This window comes from Macaca nemestrina, chromosome 7 (genome assembly GCF_043159975.1).
Source record: "Macaca nemestrina isolate mMacNem1 chromosome 7, mMacNem.hap1, whole genome shotgun sequence".
In the NCBI taxonomy this organism is placed as follows: Eukaryota; Metazoa; Chordata; class Mammalia; order Primates; family Cercopithecidae; genus Macaca; species Macaca nemestrina.
Window position 1 is genome coordinate 176,795,250 of NC_092131.1, and position 16,516 is coordinate 176,811,765.

The following is a 16,516-nucleotide window of genomic DNA, read 5'->3' on the forward strand; positions in this document are numbered from 1 at the left end:
CTCTGAGATGCTGTCCTGGCTTCTCCAAGGCCTGCTGGGTGAAGCACTTGCCTTCGGGTCGTGCCTGTGGGCCACTGTGTCTGTGGTTCTGTCCATAGCTGGGTGCAGGACAAGGGCAGGGACAGGGAAAGGAACCCCTCCGGGGAGGCCGGACCTCCGTTTCCGGAAAGTGTCTGCAGGCCAAAGAAAACACACAGTGCCCAAATCACATCTTTGGGTTATTGCTTCATGAGCTGTCATGGTAACACATTGCACGGGGCCAGCCCCTGTGCTTGGCTCGAGTGACTGAGAGATGGGTGACGTGACCTGGGAGGCCCCTTCCAGTCTGTGTTTTCAGCAGTGAGGGAGTTTGAGCTGACTGAAACTACACTTGACATCGGGCGAGGCTGCTGCTCAGTGAGGTGCAGCGGGCATGTCTGTGCCACGCCAGGGCATGGGAGCCTTGACCTCTGGGGACGGGAGGCGCCATGGGGCCGGGGCAAGGGCCTGAGTGGAATCCTGGCCTGCACGCTTCACTCCGGGGTCCAGAGTTCGTGTTCTTCTGAACTCTGCAGGACGAGTGACTCACTGAGCATTTATTGACGGCTACTTGTGTCAGACCACCTGGGGGTGCTGGCCGCAGAGCCGTTCACAGAACAGTATCTGTGCACTCACAGGGTTGACACTTGAACGTGTGGGCCAAGATGACTTTGAAAAAGGACATGTAAACATGCCACATGGTGCTAAAGTCTTTGTGGAAAAGTAAAGCAGGAAGAAATGAGGGCCTGAGGTGTGTGCCTGTCAGGGTGAACGTGTGTATGCATGTGTGTGAGTGCGTGAGATTGTGCTGTGCATGCGTCTCTGTGTGCATATGTGGTGTGCTGTGGAGAGTATGTGTGTGGGTGTGTACATGTATGTGTGTGGTGTGTACATGTACTTGTGCCTGTGATTGTGGTGTGCTGTAGTGTGTGGTGTGTGTATATGTAGGTACGTGTGTGTATGAATGTGTGATGTGTGTATATGAGTGTGATTATGTGGTGTGTGTGCATGTGTATGTCAGTGTATGTGTGGGTTATACATGCGTGTATGTGTATGTGTTGTGGAATGTGTGTGTATGTGAATGTGAGTGCGTGTGTGAGATTGCAGTGTGCCGTGGAGTGCATGTGTATGTGTGTGGGGTGCTGTGGAGTGTGTGTGCATGTGTATGTTTGTGTGTAATGTGCGGTGTGCATGGTGCGCTGTGGGGTGTGTATGCATGTGTGAGTGTGGTGTGCTATGGTGTGTGTGTGTGATGTGCTGTGGTGTGCTGTGGAGTGTGTGTGTGCATGTGCGTGAGGTGCCATGGTTGTGTGTGTGCATGTGTATATAAGTGTGTGTGATATGCTGTGTATATGTGTGTGTGTATGATATGCTGTGTATATGTGATATGTGTGTGTATGTGTATATAAGTGTGTGTGGGTGTGATATGCTGTGTATATGTGATGTGTGTGCATGTGTATATGTGTGTGTGGTGTGCTGCAGTGTATGTGTGTGTGATGTGCCGTGGTTGTGTGTGTGCATGTGTATATAAGTGTGTGTGAGTGTGATATGCTGTGTATATAAGTGTATGTGTGATATGCTGTGTATGTGATATGTGTGTGCATGTGTGTGTATGCTGTGTATATGTGTGTGATATGCTGTGTATATGTGATATGTGTCTGCGTGTGGTGTGCTGCAGTGTATGTGTGTGATGTGCCGTGGTTGTGTGTGCATGTGTATATAAGTGTGTGTGGGTGTGATATGCTGTGTATATAAGTGTGTATGTATATGCTGTGTATATGTGATGTGTGTGCATGTGTATATTTGTGTGGTGTGCTGCAGTGTATGTGTGATGTGCCGTGGTTGTGTGTGCATGTGTATATAAGTGTGTGTGGGTGTGATATGCTGTGTATATAAGTGTGTATGTATATGCTGTGTATATGTGATATGTGTGTGCATGTGTATATTTGTGTGGTGTGCTGCAGTGTATGTGTGTGATGTGCCGTGGTTGTGTGTGCATGTGTATATAAGTGTGTGTGGGTGTGATATGCTGTGTATATAAGTGTGTGTGATATGCTGTGTATATGTGTGTATGATATGCTGTGTATATGTGAGATGTGTGTGCATGTGTATATATGTGTGTGTGAGATATGCTGTGTATATGTGATATGTGTGTGCATGTGTATATGTGTGTGTGGGTGTGATATGCTGTGTATGTGTGTGTGATATGCTGTGTATATGTGATACGTGTGTGCATGTGTATATGTGTGTGTGGTGTGCTGCAGTGTATGTGTGTGTGATGTGCCATGGTTGTGTGTGCATGTGTATATAAGTGTGGGTGTGATATGCTGTGTATGTGTGTGTGATATGCTGTGTATATGTGATACGTGTGTGCATGTGTGTATATGTGTGTGTGATATGCTGTGTATAGGTGATATGTGTGTGCAGGTGTATATTTGTGTGGTGTGCTGCAGTGTGTGTGTGTGATATGCCGTGGTTGTGTGTGCATGTGTATATAAGTGTGGGTGTGATATGCTGTGTATGTGTGTGTGATATGCTGTGTATATGTGATACGTGTGTGCATGTGTATATATGTGTGTGTGATATGCTGTGTATAGGTGATATGTGTGTGCAGGTGTATATTTGTGTGGTGTGCTGCAGTGTATGTGTGTGTGATGTGCCGTGGTTGTGTGTGCATGTGTATATAAGTGTGGGTGTGATATGCTGTGTATGTGTGTGTGATATGCTGTGTATATGTGATACGTGTGTGCATGTGTATATATGTGCGTGTGATATGCTGTGTATAGGTGATATGTGTGTGCAGGTGTATATTTGTGTGGTGTGCTGCAGTGTATGTGTGTGTGATGTGCCGTGGTTGTGTGTGCATGCATGTGTGTGGAGAGGCCTGAAGCAGCCGAGGCCGTGGGAGGGTCTGGAGAGGCAGCCTTGCCGCCGGCGTGCGTTTCTTAGACGGGGCGCGGTGCGTTCTGGGAGCGCTGGGGGCGGGGTGGCGCGGGGGCCGATGGGAGACGGGGGAGAGGCCGCAGTGGGAGGTGGTGGATAAAGCTGGGTTCCTGGTTCCGGCGCCTGGAGGGCCGGGGGAAGCCCTAGGAGAAGGAAAGGGCGCGCTCTTCAGAGGCAGACGCTGGTGGGAGGCAGGGCCGGGGGCCTTCCTCTGGCGGGGGCCGCGTGCCGGGCAGGCTGGGGGTGACCGCGGCCTGTGTGAGGGCCTCACGCTGCTGTGAAGAACTGAGACGGAGCAACCGACGCGGGAAAGGGGTTTCGTTGGCTCCCAGCGCGCAGGCCGGACTGCGAGGCCTCGGGAAACTCCGTCGTGGCGGAAAAAGGCGGTCACGTGGCGGGAGAGCGCGAGCCCCGGAGAAGGTAAACAACCCGAGGACGCACTATGGAGAGCGGCGTGGGGGGAGGGGGAAACCGCCGCCACGATCCAGGCACCTCCCACCCGGCCCCTCGCAGTTTGGGTGTGGGTGAGATTTGGGTGGGGACCCGGAGCCAAGCCCTGTGAGTGCCGGACGCGGCCGGGCTGCACTTTGCCGTGGAGGACTCTGAGGGTAGACGGGGTGAGCCGTTGGCGGGGCGGGGGGGGGCGGACGGGGAGAATCACAGCCTTGGCTGGGGTGGAGGGGAGCGGGGCTGTGCCGGGTCCAGGGCAGCGAAGCCGGATGAACACGGGAGAGCCTGGGGGTCTCAGGCTGGCTGGTGCCGGGCTCTGGAGCCCCGAGCAGGGCGTCTGAGAGCAGAATGTCGGTTCGCAAGGCCTGGGCAATGACCAGGAGCAAGGCACATCCTCCGGAAGATAAGAGCGGGGGCCATAGGGCAGGAAGGACCCTGGAAGGACCAGACTTGTGGGTGCAAAGAATGGACAGGAAGCAGGGCCTTGGGGTCAGGAGGAGCCGCAGGGAAGGCGGAACGGTGGCCAAGCGTTGGGGAATCAGCTGCGGAACCCACAGAGCGCGAGATTCCCTTGGATTGGAGAGGGCAGCCCGTCTGCAGGCAACCGGGAAAAGCGAGGTGGACGTGCTGCCTGCAGTCCCTATGGTATAGACACTTTGGGAAGAGGGTGCAGGCTGCTGTGTCCTCTGTGGGGAGCACACCAGAGGCTTCTTGTCCACATTCTGAGTCTAGTCTCTAGGGCAGCCTGGCATTAGCATGGTTCAGTCACCTCCCCAGGTGACTCTAGGGTACAGCCGGGGTCCATAGCCCTGGAACTAGACTCAGAGTTGAAGGCAGTTCCGAGACATGTGTTTGCCCAGGACTCTACCGTGTGTGACCGTAGTAGCAGCCCCTGCCAGGCCTCAGGGTGGGAGGGGGAGAGAGACTCTTGGATTGGAGACCCCCGAGGGTAGGGCACAGTGGCAGATCATGCAAGAAGGCTGTGGACATGTGGAGGGAGGACATCTTGCCAGGAGGACAAACACTCGTCTGCTTTCTGCCTCTGTGCATTTGTTCGTTCTGAATATTGCATGTGAATGAAATCCTATGCCATGTGGCTTCCCTCTTGTGACTGGCTTCTTTCACTCAGCGTCATATTCTCAAGGATCATCCATGCTGTACCCCGTGTCAGTACTTCATTCCTTTTCATGGCTTAATAGTATTCCACTGTATGGATATGCCACATTGTGTGTGTCCATTCATCTGTTGATGGACGTTTTAGTTGTTTTCACCTTTTGGCCGTTTTAAATAGAACTGCTGTGAACATCAGTGTACAAGTTTTTGTTTGAACACCTGTTTTTTCAGTTCTTTCGTGTATAGACAGGTAGTCCCTGACTTAAGATTTTTTGACTTTACAATGGAGGGAAAGCACTACACACTCAGTAGAAACCGTACTTTTGAGTACCCATGTAACCATTCTGTTTTTCACTTTCAATAAATTACATGTGATATTCAACACTTTATTATAAAGTAGGTTTTATGTTAGATTATTTTGCCCAACTATAGGCTAATAAAGGGCTCTGAGCATGTTTAAGGTAGGCTAGACTAAGCTATGATGTTTGGTAGGTTAGTTGTATTAAATGCATATTTTGCTTACAGTGTTTTCAGCATATGGTGGGTTATCGGTAGGTAACCCCACTGTAAGCTGAGCAGCACCTGCGTTTAGGAGTGGAATTGTGGGTCATATGGGAATTCTATGTTTAACTGATTGAGAGACTGCCAAAGTGTTTTCTATAGCAGCTGCACCATTTTACAGTTCCACCAACAACCCATGAGGGTTCCGATTCCTCCACATCCTCTACAACACTTATTTTATTTTAGTTTCGTGGTCATCCTAGTGGCTGTAGAGGTGGTTGTGTTTTTGATTTGCATTTTACTAATGAATCTAGCATGTCTTTCTATTTATTTGTGTTTTAAAAAAAGTTTCAACATTTGATAATTTTCAGTATACAAGACTTGTACTTCTTTGGCTAAAATTATTCCGAAGTATTTTTGACTCTATTGTAAATGAAATAGTTTTCCTACTTTTGCTTATTGCTAGTGTGTTTCCTCTTCAGGCTTTTTATTGCTGGCATATGAAATCGGTGCAACTGATTTTTGATGAGTTGATTTTGTATCCTGCAACACTGCTGAATTTGTCTATTAGCTCTAACTGTGGGTGTGTTCTTATATTTTGTACATATGAGGGCATATGATATGTAAGCAAAGATAGTTTTATTTCTTCCTTTACAATTTGGGTGCCTTTTACTTATTTTTCTTGCCTGATTGCTCTGGCTGGAACTTCCTGTCAAATGTTGCAAAAGAGGGCACACTTGTCTGGGTTCCTGCTCTTAAGGGAGAAAGGGTGCAGTCTTGTCATTGAGTATGATGTCAGCTGCAGATTTCTCATACATACTTTTTATCATGTTGGGGAAGTTCTGTTTCTAGTTTATTGAGTTAATTTTTCATCAACAGATAATGTACCTTGTGAGTTCCTTTTTTGGTATCAATTGAATTGATCATTTTTTTCCTCTTCATTCTGTTAATGTGATGTATTGCATTAACTTTTGTATATTGAATGACTGTTGCGTTTCTGGGATAAATCCCACTTTGTCATGACATGTAATCCCTTAAATGCTCCTGGATTCAGTTTGCTAGCATTGTGTTAAAGATTTTTGCATATATATTCATAGGGGATATTGTTCTGTAGTTTTCTTTTCTTGTGATGTCTTTGCCTGGCTTTGTAATGATGACCTCATAGAAAGAGAAGTTTCCTCCTCTCCTATTTTTGGAAGAGTTTGAGAAGGACTGGTGTTGATTCTTCGTTAAATAGTTGGTAGGATTCCCAGAAAAGCTGTCTGATCGTGGGCTTTTCTTTGCTGGAAAGTTTTGATCACTGATTCAACCTCGTTGCTTGCTCTAGATCTGTTCAGATTTTCCATTTTCTTTGTGAGTCAGTTCCCTGCATACGTCTTTCCAGGGAAACCCCTGTCAGGTCGAAACCAACAAACGTGATTCCTTGAGTGTAAGATCCACTCTGCTGTTTCCAGAAATGTCCACGTGGAAACTCGGCCTGCCGTATTCCAGACGGCTGCTGCACTGTGTCGCGGGGCAGAGCTACAACAAGCTGAAGTTCTGCAGTGTTCTCCTGCCCGGTTTCAGTGGCACACATTCCTTGGTTATTACCCCGTGACGGTCTTTCAGCATGCTGGTAAGGTTGATTCTGCCAGCTTTTGTCAAGTTTTCCAGCATTTCTTAGGAGGAACACCTCAGAGGTCCCTGCCTCACCACTTTTGCTGATGTCACACCTATTAAGTAAACTTTTCTTACACATTCGCGGTTTTATGAAATGATACTTCTTTTACTGTGGAGTTTAAAGATTCTCATCATTTTCTTCTCTCACCTGACCCTCTGATGTCCCATTCACCCCAGGCTTCTGTGTCTGGATCACAACAGCCATGTCCTTCTGTTATGACTTGGTTTACTAGTTTTTGACTTCCTTTCTGACAGAACTGGGGAATCTTTAGGGGGGATGGTCTCCCAGATTTGAGTCTTATAAATAATGTTTCTTTGTGTGTGTGCATTTCCAAATAAATGCAACTGAGGCAGAGCGTGTCTTTCACATTTTATTTCTCTTGTTGTCTTATTTTTATGTGTCCATGTTCATCTCTCTGCTCTCCTCTCCCACTGTCTGAGACCTCACTGTGTGGCCCTGCCTGCCTTGGACGGTGGTTTGCTGTCAGGTAGCTGCTGTGTAAGGACCCACAGCACTCACACCTAATGGTTGTTCCTGTGTCTACAGCAACCAGCAGATGCTCTGGAGGCTCCATGTGGTGCTGTCCCGGGCTGCCGTGCAGCTGACCATGCTTAATCTCGGGTGATTTAGTGCTGGAGAAAACAACAGGCAGGCCGGCCACTGAAAAATAGATGTGCTTATCAAATACGTGTTTTCTTTGTGTGCAAGTTGAATTACGGAGTTTTCAGAACAGGAAGGGCAGGACCTTTGAGATGACTTGCTCAATGTCTTCGTTTTACAAAATTAGGGAATTAAATTCACAAAAATCCATCAAGTAGCAGCTCTCTCCCTCCCAGGAGAGCATCCCCCCTGCAGCCCCACATAATTGCCAGGATCTCCATCCACACGGTCTTCTCCTTGGGTTTTCACTAGACCTGGTCTGGCAGCTGAGTTTGTAGATTCCTGCATGGCGCAGTCAAAGGAAACTGAGAAGGGGCCTCGTTCTCTAATGTGTGTTCCTGGCACACATCCCCAATCTGAACCCTACCGCATGGACTCCTCTAGACAGGCAGCCATTGGAATGAGAGAGAAGATCTCCTCTGGAACGGGTGGTCACTCAGAGAGTGCCTGAGCATTGTGTCCCTGGCACCTGGGGCTTGAAGCCAGCGAGGAAAGGAGTGTAAAATGAGAAGGGAACAGACCAGTGTCACATGTGGCTGGATTGGTGAGGTGGAGGCAGGAAAGCTGTGATGAAGTGGAGGGCTGTAGCCAGGCTGATTCAGCCACAGTCTGGCTCTGACACTGTGTGACAGTGGGCAGACCCTCACATGCCCTCCTCCTTGGTTTTCCCGTCTGTGCAATGGTGGTGATGATGATAATAGTCAGGAGTCCTGAGAAAAGCGTATGAAGCACTGAACAGTCCACTGGTGCTCTCTGAGAGTCAACTGTCATGACATTGTAAGTACTATTTGTTATGAGCTGCTAAGCCCTGTGGCTCCCTGCTGGAGTCGAGCACTCTGCTGTTCATATACACAAGGTCCAGTCCTGAGTGTGCGTTCTCTTGACCTCTAATGTTGATCCTCTGTTGGACATACAGAAAGATTATGCATGGTCGTAGTTTTGATGTTTTTGTAAAAAGAAAGGCCCTTAAAATTTTTATTTTTAAAAATTTTAGAAAAATAACAGGCTGGAAAATTTTGGCAACAATATTTGGGCACTCAAGATAGAAACCCAATTTCCAGTGTGGTGGATGCTCTGTATGTCAAAGAGTGACATAAAGAGCCCCCAAAAAGGAACTTCAGAAGGCATTGACACTATTGCACCTTTTTAAATATCAAGGTCACTTCAGCATGTAAATGGCCTCATGCCATACTTCATGCTGGGAGGCACACAGCACAGTGGCTCACAGTTTGGTCAGAATACCTGGTTTCAAAGCCAGTGCCATGGGACACCACCTCAGCCCCATGACCCTGCACTTAAAAACTAAAGATGGTAATAGCAATATTAGTTCTCCTGCCGCTGTTCTATCACCTGACGTTGGTTTTATGCATGCAGATCACATTGCACAGTCTTTGGCACAGGGGAGACACACAGTTACCCGTAGTGGCTGTGAGTGTTTACTCCATACAGCCCACAGACCTGTATTAAGCTGGCTGCTTCCATGAGTCCCATCCTGGGTTCTGTGCCAAGGACTCAGGTGCTTGCCTTTTCCATTTTAGAGTGAAGGCCGCAGCAGTCAAGCCTTCAGAAGCTGCAGGGGTGAGCATTATTTCCTCATTACTCCTTTGGAGACCAGGGTCCAGAGAGCCTGAGGGCATCGTCCAAGGCATTTGGGGTGATGAGGGTTTCCAGATGAGGACTTTCAGGCTCTGCAGCTTTTTACTGCACCAGCTGCCTTCTTAAAAAGTTGTCTGCCTCCATGTTTGCAGTGTGCTTAGTCTAGAAAGCAGCGTCTCCCAGTCTCAGCCCCAGATAATAGATGATCTTGGTTTAATGTGTTTGGAGTGTGGCCGTACAGATGGGATTGACCTTCCTGGATTCTAAGAAAAGCTTCTGGGCCTAAGGAGGCCCAGATTCCTGGGACTCAGGAAACGTAAGTAGAGGGAAGCAGTTCTGCAGGGAGCAGGGAGAGCCTTCCCTCGGAACTGGGCCTGAGAGCAGTTATGTCACGTTGTGTTTATGCTGCACTCAAAAGATTTTTTTTTCTGGTTACAGAAAGATATTTATTGTTGAAATTTAAAAATACAGAAAAGCACAAGGAAGAAAAAATCCTAGATATTACCATTTACATTTTAGTATATAGTTTTCCCAATATACACATTATGACAACACACATACACAAAATTTACACAGAAAATAGCATTTTTCTAGCCTATTTTATATATAAGACACATCACAATTATCTGTGTCTACACCATGGTTTCTTTTCTTTACAGCTATGCCTCAAAGTTCTGCCTCAGTCTCTAAGCCTAATACGCTGTCCACCCTCTGAGAGGCAGCATCTCTGCAATTGAACAGGGCTGGATTGTCACCACGTTGATGTCTCCCATTGTCAGTTTTCTAAAAAAAATCACATTTCAGTAACAAATTCCACAAGGACTTTGGACTTAGACTGTCTTGTCACCGTCATGTCAGCAGCGAACGGCTCAGGCCCCTGTGTGGCTGACTCTTGGCAAACTCTGTTGAGTGAAGGCATTTATATGGTTGTTTTGGCAAAAGTGCCTGGATTACAGAACTTTGCTATGGTATAAGAATTGGTAAATGCGTATGCAGACACACACATGCTTCTGTGATGATAAAGGAGAGTTCGGGAAATCAAGACACACCCCATCTACTTTCTTGAGACAGGTGTGGGAAACACACGGTTTCTCATCACAGTGATTTCCCGTGGGTAGGTCTCCGTCTCCATGTAGATGCTGGCGAGTGTGCCGGAAGGTGTGGTATCTCACAGCGAACTCCTTCCTCGTGGCATCACATGCGGTTGTCTCTCATAATTTAATTATTTGTAAAATTGTCCCACAATTTTTATAACCGAGTGTATACTCATCACTTTCTAGCAGAGAATGATGCCACAGCATGGGAGAGGAGACAAGTATCATCTGCTCCCCATTCTCTCACTGAACTTAGGTTTTTCTGTTGGGATGTTTTGCTTCAAGCAGCGAGAGACTGGGAATTTAGTGTCCTCCCAGCGGAGCGGAGCGCAGGAGGAGAGACCTGGTCTGGGAAGCACGTGCCTTCCTCCTGGCTCTGCCTGTTCTGACTTCCTCTTCCTCACCAACCCCAGTTTTCAGACATGGACGCCTGATCCCTTCTCTGCATGCAGAAACTGAGCTCCTCCTGGCTGCAGGATTTCCCTCAGGACCCTCCTTCCCTTCCTGGGCACCCACGACAACTCTCCCATTTCCAGCAGTTCAGCCCAACCTGGATTGTCGCATCTCATCAACAGCCACCATATGGTCAGCCTGGCAGGCTGCAGATCCTTGCATTCGGAAATGCTCCAATTCATCACGTACAGTTCCCAGCAAAATAGAGCCAGTCAGCTCATACTAACTCATGACAAATTGTTCTTTCACGATTCACAGTGGGCACCATCACACAGAGCCGGCTCCTGGTTTCCGCGTGTCTTTTCCTCGTGTTTGTCATTTAGCTTAGCAAATATTTATTGAGCACAACTGCGTAGGGGCTCCAGGCTCAGCACTGCTGAGCATCCTGAGTGGAATCAGAGCAAGTCTCTGCCGCTCAGAAGCATCTAGTGCAGTAAAGGGGTGAAACATGTCCACAGATATCTGGGCAGCCAGATGAATCATTGTGCCTCTGCTGTGTTTTGCAGATCAGAGACAACTGTATCTTCCAGCAGAGAGATGATTCGCTAATTGCTCACCTTTGTTTGTGCTCACAGCTCATTCATCTTTGGACTTTGAAGCCAGGGCTGCTGAGCTGGAAACTCAGATTGTCTTAGGACAAGGATCTCTGCACAAGGCATGAAATTGGAACCAGCATTTACCTTCTCATTGTCAGTAGCTCTGTGTACACATTTCATTTTTGTATCTTCCGGGAGGGACCAATAACTATAAGATACTAACTTCTGTTTGCATGTTTTTCAAATCTGGAACCAGTTTCCAATAATTAATACATTCACACTGGGTCAGAAAAGGGACAAGTTTTGGATCCTGTCCACCTTCTTTTTGCACTTGTTACTGTTTTTCTATTGCTGATGTGTCCAGCTCTACATGAAAGCACTTGGGAACCACACAAATGTGTTTCTTTTCTTTTTCTTTTCTTTTCTTTTTTCTTTTTCTTTTTGAGAACAAGTCTCACTCTGTTGCTCAAGACTGGAGTCCAGTGGCCCGATCTCGGCTCACTGCAACCTCTGCCTTCTGGGTTCAAGCAATACTCCTGCCTCAGCCTCCCAAGTAGCTGGGATTAAAGGAACGTGCCACCATACCTGGCTTTTTTTTTTTTTTTTTTTTTGTATTTTTAGTAGAGACAGGGTTTCACCATGTTTGCCAGGCCGGTCTCAGACTCCTGACCTCAGGTGATCCTCCTTGCTTTGGCCTCCTAAAGTGCTGGGGTTACAGGTGTGAGCCACCGTGCCTGACCTTGAATGCGTTTCTAGTGTCAGTTCCTTCTACCAGACTTTGAGCTCTGGTGGGCAGATACTTGGAGATGCTGTCCTGCCGCCTGGCATGTAAGAAATGGAAGGGCAGAGGCAGCTGCCCAGAAAGGCTGCAGATGCTTTAAGGCAAGAGTGTGGGTTCCTGGGGACCCTGGGCACTTGGGGCTTAGAAAGACCGACCTGTTTTTCTGGGGTTAGGAAGAAAGAGTATCTTCCCTGTAGACACAGCTCACCTCATTCACAACTTTTCCTGAGGCATAGAAAAATTTTAGTTATTTTTACTTCTCTCCTTCCCTCCTTCCTTCCCTCCTTTCTTCCCTCCCTCTTTTACTTCCTTTCTTTTTTCTCTTTTTCTTTCTTTCTTTCTTTCTCCTTATCTCTCCTTCCTTTTGCCAACACCTCCCAATCATTTTTGTCTTTCAGGATTGCAGCTTTAATTATAATATTCTCTAAATTTTCTGTTCACCCTACCGCAGAGATACCTAACTGGCGCGATTCTGTCTCCCACCTACCCAGTCCCCACTGCGAAGACTTTGGCAGTGACTACAGGTGTTCTGCTGCTGCAGCCGTGGGGAGGTGTGCTACTGGCAGTGAGTGGGTCAAGGCCAGGCAGGCCACTCAGCAGCCTCAATATGCAGGAAAGGTCCCTCCCTAAGGATTATCTGGCCCAAAATGTCATGCTGTCAAGGATTTGAGAAATGCTGCCCTGGAGAATAAGGATATCCACGATAAATTACATTATGATAATATTGTGAGCCTGCTGTCATTATTAGCTAATTTTTTTTCTTCTTAAATCTGTTATCCTTTTTTTAAATCAGATGTGTTATAAGAAGAGAAGGAATTAAAAGAAAAAAGAAAGAAACTGTAGCAACAAAGTCCTGGGTAACATAAAGAGTTAGGCCTGAATGATTTGGAGTTACCACAATTTTAGTGTTTAAATTTTTGTTAATATGCTCTGAAAACATAGGAAGAGAAGATTCAGTCTTTTAAAAAATACTGTATGTTGGCCAGGCATGGTGGCTTATATCTGTAATGCCAGCACTTTGAGAGGCCAAGGCGAGTGGGTCAGCTGAAGTCAGGAGTTCAAGACCAGCCTCACCAACATGGTGAAACACCATCTCTACTAAAAATACAAAAATTAGCCAGGCATGGTGACAGGTGCCTGTAGTCCTAGCTACTCAGGAGGAGACGGGAGAATTGCTTGACCCTGGGAGGCAGAGGTTGCGGTGAGCTGAGAGTGCACCACTGCACTCCAGCCAGTGTGACAGACAGAGACTCTGGCTCAAAAAACCAAACCAAACACACACACACACACACACACACACACACACACACACAAAACTGAATGTCAGTATCTCAGGACCTAATTTTGAAGATATATTTTCCTTTTTTTAAAGCCAACTTGATTTGGGCATTAGGAAGAGGAAATATTTTGTTAGTTTTTAAATAAGAAGTTTGACAAAGTTGTCATCAAAATTATTTTAGAAAGAGTTTGAGCCTTCCCTAAACCTGTTCCAGGATTTAGTACTAAAAGTCTCCTAAGTCTAGTAGGACAAGCAAAGTCTCTACTTGTTCAAGTAAATTAGAAATTCTTGCAGAATTCATATGTGGCAAATTACCATATGGGAAATGACAAAAAGAAATGATTCAAGAAACCTAAAAATCCTCCATATACTAGATAAAATGTGTCATACTTTTATCTAGCGTGGCACAGAGTCTTCTAGTGCCAGTCAAGATGGAGCTGCCCCTTTGCTCTTGGTTTCCTCTTAGGACCAGAAGTCCCTGGTCATGACGAAACAAGCCAGCACAGGAAAAGAAGAAGGTGGATTGCCTGGGGACCTTGGGACTTAAGGGACAACATAGGATGAGTTAGCCCCAGTCCCGTAATATGTCTGAAGTGCCAAGGATGTGATCAAAACTCACTTGACAAACAGCAGAACAGGAAAGACACCCTTGAATAAGAGAATGAAATGAGCTTTGCCAACAGCAAGATGAATGAGATGTTGATTATCGGGCAAAATATGTAGTATGCAGAGAAAATACTTAGACAATAACATCTGAATAATGAGACGGTGAAAGGATCTAAATGGAAGTAGGTTTTCTACACTTCACTCAAAGTGCTAAGCCACTCTGATGACAGTAGACTGTGGTAAGTTGTTGTGTTACTTGCTTGGGCTGCCATAACCAAGTACCACAGACTGGGCACTTTATTTTCTCACCGTTCTGGAAGCTGGAAGTTCAAGATCATCAGATTTGGTGCCTTCTGAGGCCTCTCTCCTTGGCTCATAGCTGGCTGTTGTCTTCTTATGTCTTCGCGTGGTTTCCTCTGTTTGTTTGTGCCTGTGTTCAAATTTTCTCTTCTTACAATTTTTCTTTTCATATTAGATTAGAACCTACCCTAGTGGCCTCATTTTAACATCATCACCTCTTTAAAGACCCAATTTCCAAATTCAGTGACATTCTAAAGTGCTGGGGGTAGGACTTCAACATTTGAATTTTGAAGGGACACAATTCAGCCCCTACCATTTATGTATTCATATTGTAATATCCAGAGCAACCACAAAGAAAACTGTATAAGTCATATACTAAAAACACTATAAATAAAACAAAAAATCCCATAAAATGTTTAAGAATCCCTGGAAAGATAAGAAAAGAGAAATAGAATGAGAAACAAAGGGGAAGAAAACACAAAAAACACCAGCCATCAATATGAGCAATGAAACCTGGTATATCCCAGTACGGGGCGGAGCAAGATGGCCGAATAGGAACAGCTCCAGTCTCCAACTCCCAGCGCGAGCGACACAGAAGACGGGTGATTTCTGCATTTTCAACTGAGGTACTGGGTTCATCTCACTAGGGAGTGCCGGACAATCGGTGCTGGTCAGCTGCTGCAGCCCGACCAGCGAGAGCTGAAGCAGGGCGAGGCATCGCCTCACCTGGGAAGCGCAAGGGGAAAGGGACTCCCTTTTCCTAGCCAGGGGAAGAGAGACACACAACACCTGGAAAATCGGGTAACTCCCACCCCAATACTGCGCTTTAAGCAAACAGGCACACCAGGAGATTATATCCCACACCTGGCTGGGAGGGTCCCACGCCCACGGAGCCTCCCTCATTGCTAGCACAGCAGTCTGCGATCTAACCGCAAGGCAGCAGCGAGGCTGGGGGAGGGGCGCCCGCCATTGCTGAGGCTTAAGTAGGTAAACAAAGCCGCTGGGAAGCTCGAACTGGGTGGAGCTCACAGCAGCTCAAGGAAACCTGCCTGTCTCTGTAGACTCCACCTCTGGGGACAGGGCACAGATAAACAACAAAAGCAGCAGAAACCTCTGCAGACCTAAATGACTCTGTCTGACAGCTTTGAAGAGAGCAGTGGATTTCCCAACACGGAGGTTGAGATATGAGAAGGGACAGACTGCCTGCTCATGTGGGTCCCTGACCCGAGTAGCCTAACTGGGAGACATCCCCCACTAGGGGCAGTCTGACACCCCACACCTCACAGCGGGGAGTACACCCCTGAGAGGAAGCCTCCAAAGCAAGAATCAGACAGGTACACTTGCTGTTCAGCAATATTCTATCTTCTGCAGCCTCTGCTGCTGACACCCAGGCAAACAGGGTCTGGAGTGGACCTCAAGCAATCTCCAGCAGACCTACAGCTGAGGGTCCTGACTGTTAGAAGGAAAACTATCAAACAGGAAGGACACCTACACCAAAACCCCATCAGTACGTCACCATCATCAGCAAAGACCAGAGGCAGATAAAACCACAAAGATGGGGGAAAAGCAGGGCAGAAAAGCTGGAAATTCAAAAAATAAGAGTGCATCTCCCCTGGCAAAGGAGCGCAGCTCATCGCCAGCAACGGATCAAAGCTTGACGGAGAATGACTTTGACGAGATGAGAGAAGAAGGCTTCAGTCCATCAAACTTCTCAGAGCTAAAGGAGGAATTACGTACCCAGCGCAAAGAAACTAAAAATCTTGAAAAAAAAGTGGAAGAATTGATGGCTAGAGTAATTAATGCAGAGAAGGTCATAAACGAAATGAAAGAGATGAAAACCATGACATGAGAAATACGTGACAAATGCACAAGCTTCAGTAACCGACTTGATCAACTGGAAGAAAGAGTATCAGCGATTGAGGATCAAATGAATGAAATGAAGCGAGAAGAGAAACCAAAAGAAAAAAGAAGAAAAAGAAATGAACAAAGCCTGCAAGAAGTATGGGATTATGTAAAAAGACCAAATCTACTTCTGATTGGGGTGCCTGAAAGTGAGGGGGAAAATGGACCCAAGTTGGAAAACACTCTTCAGGATATCATCCAGGAGAACTTCCCCAACCTAGTAGGGCAGGCCAACATTCAAATCCAGGAAATACAGAGAACGCCACAAAGATACTCCTCGAGAAGAGCAGCTCCAAGACACATAATTGTCAGATTCACCAAAGTTGAAATGAAGGAAAAAATCTTAAGGGCAGCCAGAGAGAAAGGTCGGGTTACCCACAAAACACAAAGGGAAGCCCATCAGACTAACAGCAGATCTCTCGGCAGAAACTCTACAAGCCAGAAGAGAGTGGGGGCCAATATTCAACATTCTTAAAGAAAAGAATTTTCAACCCAGAATTTCATATCCAGCCAAACTAAGTTTCATAAGTGAAGGAGAAATAAAATCCTTTAAAGATAAGCAAATGCTTAGAGATTTTGTCACCACTAGGCCTGCCTTACAAGAGACCCTGAAGGAAGCACTAA

At 46.7% G+C, this 16,516-nt stretch overlaps 1 protein-coding gene and 1 long non-coding RNA gene across 10 annotated transcripts in view; both read left to right on the top strand.

Annotated features, from left to right (window-relative positions):
- LOC105497446 (gamma-aminobutyric acid type A receptor subunit gamma3) overlaps window positions 1-16,516 on the top strand; it is a 560,409-nt gene that overhangs the window by 115,593 nt on the left and 428,300 nt on the right. The window contains exon 1 of one of the 5 annotated variants that reach the window (XM_071067302.1): window positions 3,123-3,381. The exons of 3 other annotated variants lie outside the window; for them this stretch is intronic. The gene's annotated coding sequence lies outside the window, so the exon portion shown is untranslated. Of the gene's footprint in view, window positions 1-3,122; window positions 3,382-3,453; window positions 3,579-16,516 lie in introns of those variants that run through there. One more of the 5 variants, XM_071067303.1, reaches the window with a different exon arrangement.
- Window positions 3,435-15,172, top strand: LOC139355516 (uncharacterized). 5 transcript variants are annotated; one of them, XR_011606289.1, is made up of 4 exons: window positions 3,435-3,569; window positions 8,884-8,923; window positions 11,064-11,177; window positions 12,257-15,172. It is a non-coding gene; the product is annotated as an uncharacterized lncRNA (long non-coding RNA). The 5 variants fall into 5 exon arrangements; XR_011606287.1 differs by having other exon boundaries at window positions 10,995-11,177; window positions 12,257-15,170; XR_011606286.1 differs by lacking the exon at window positions 8,884-8,923 and adding an exon at window positions 8,047-8,122 and having other exon boundaries at window positions 3,439-3,569; window positions 10,995-11,177; window positions 12,257-15,171.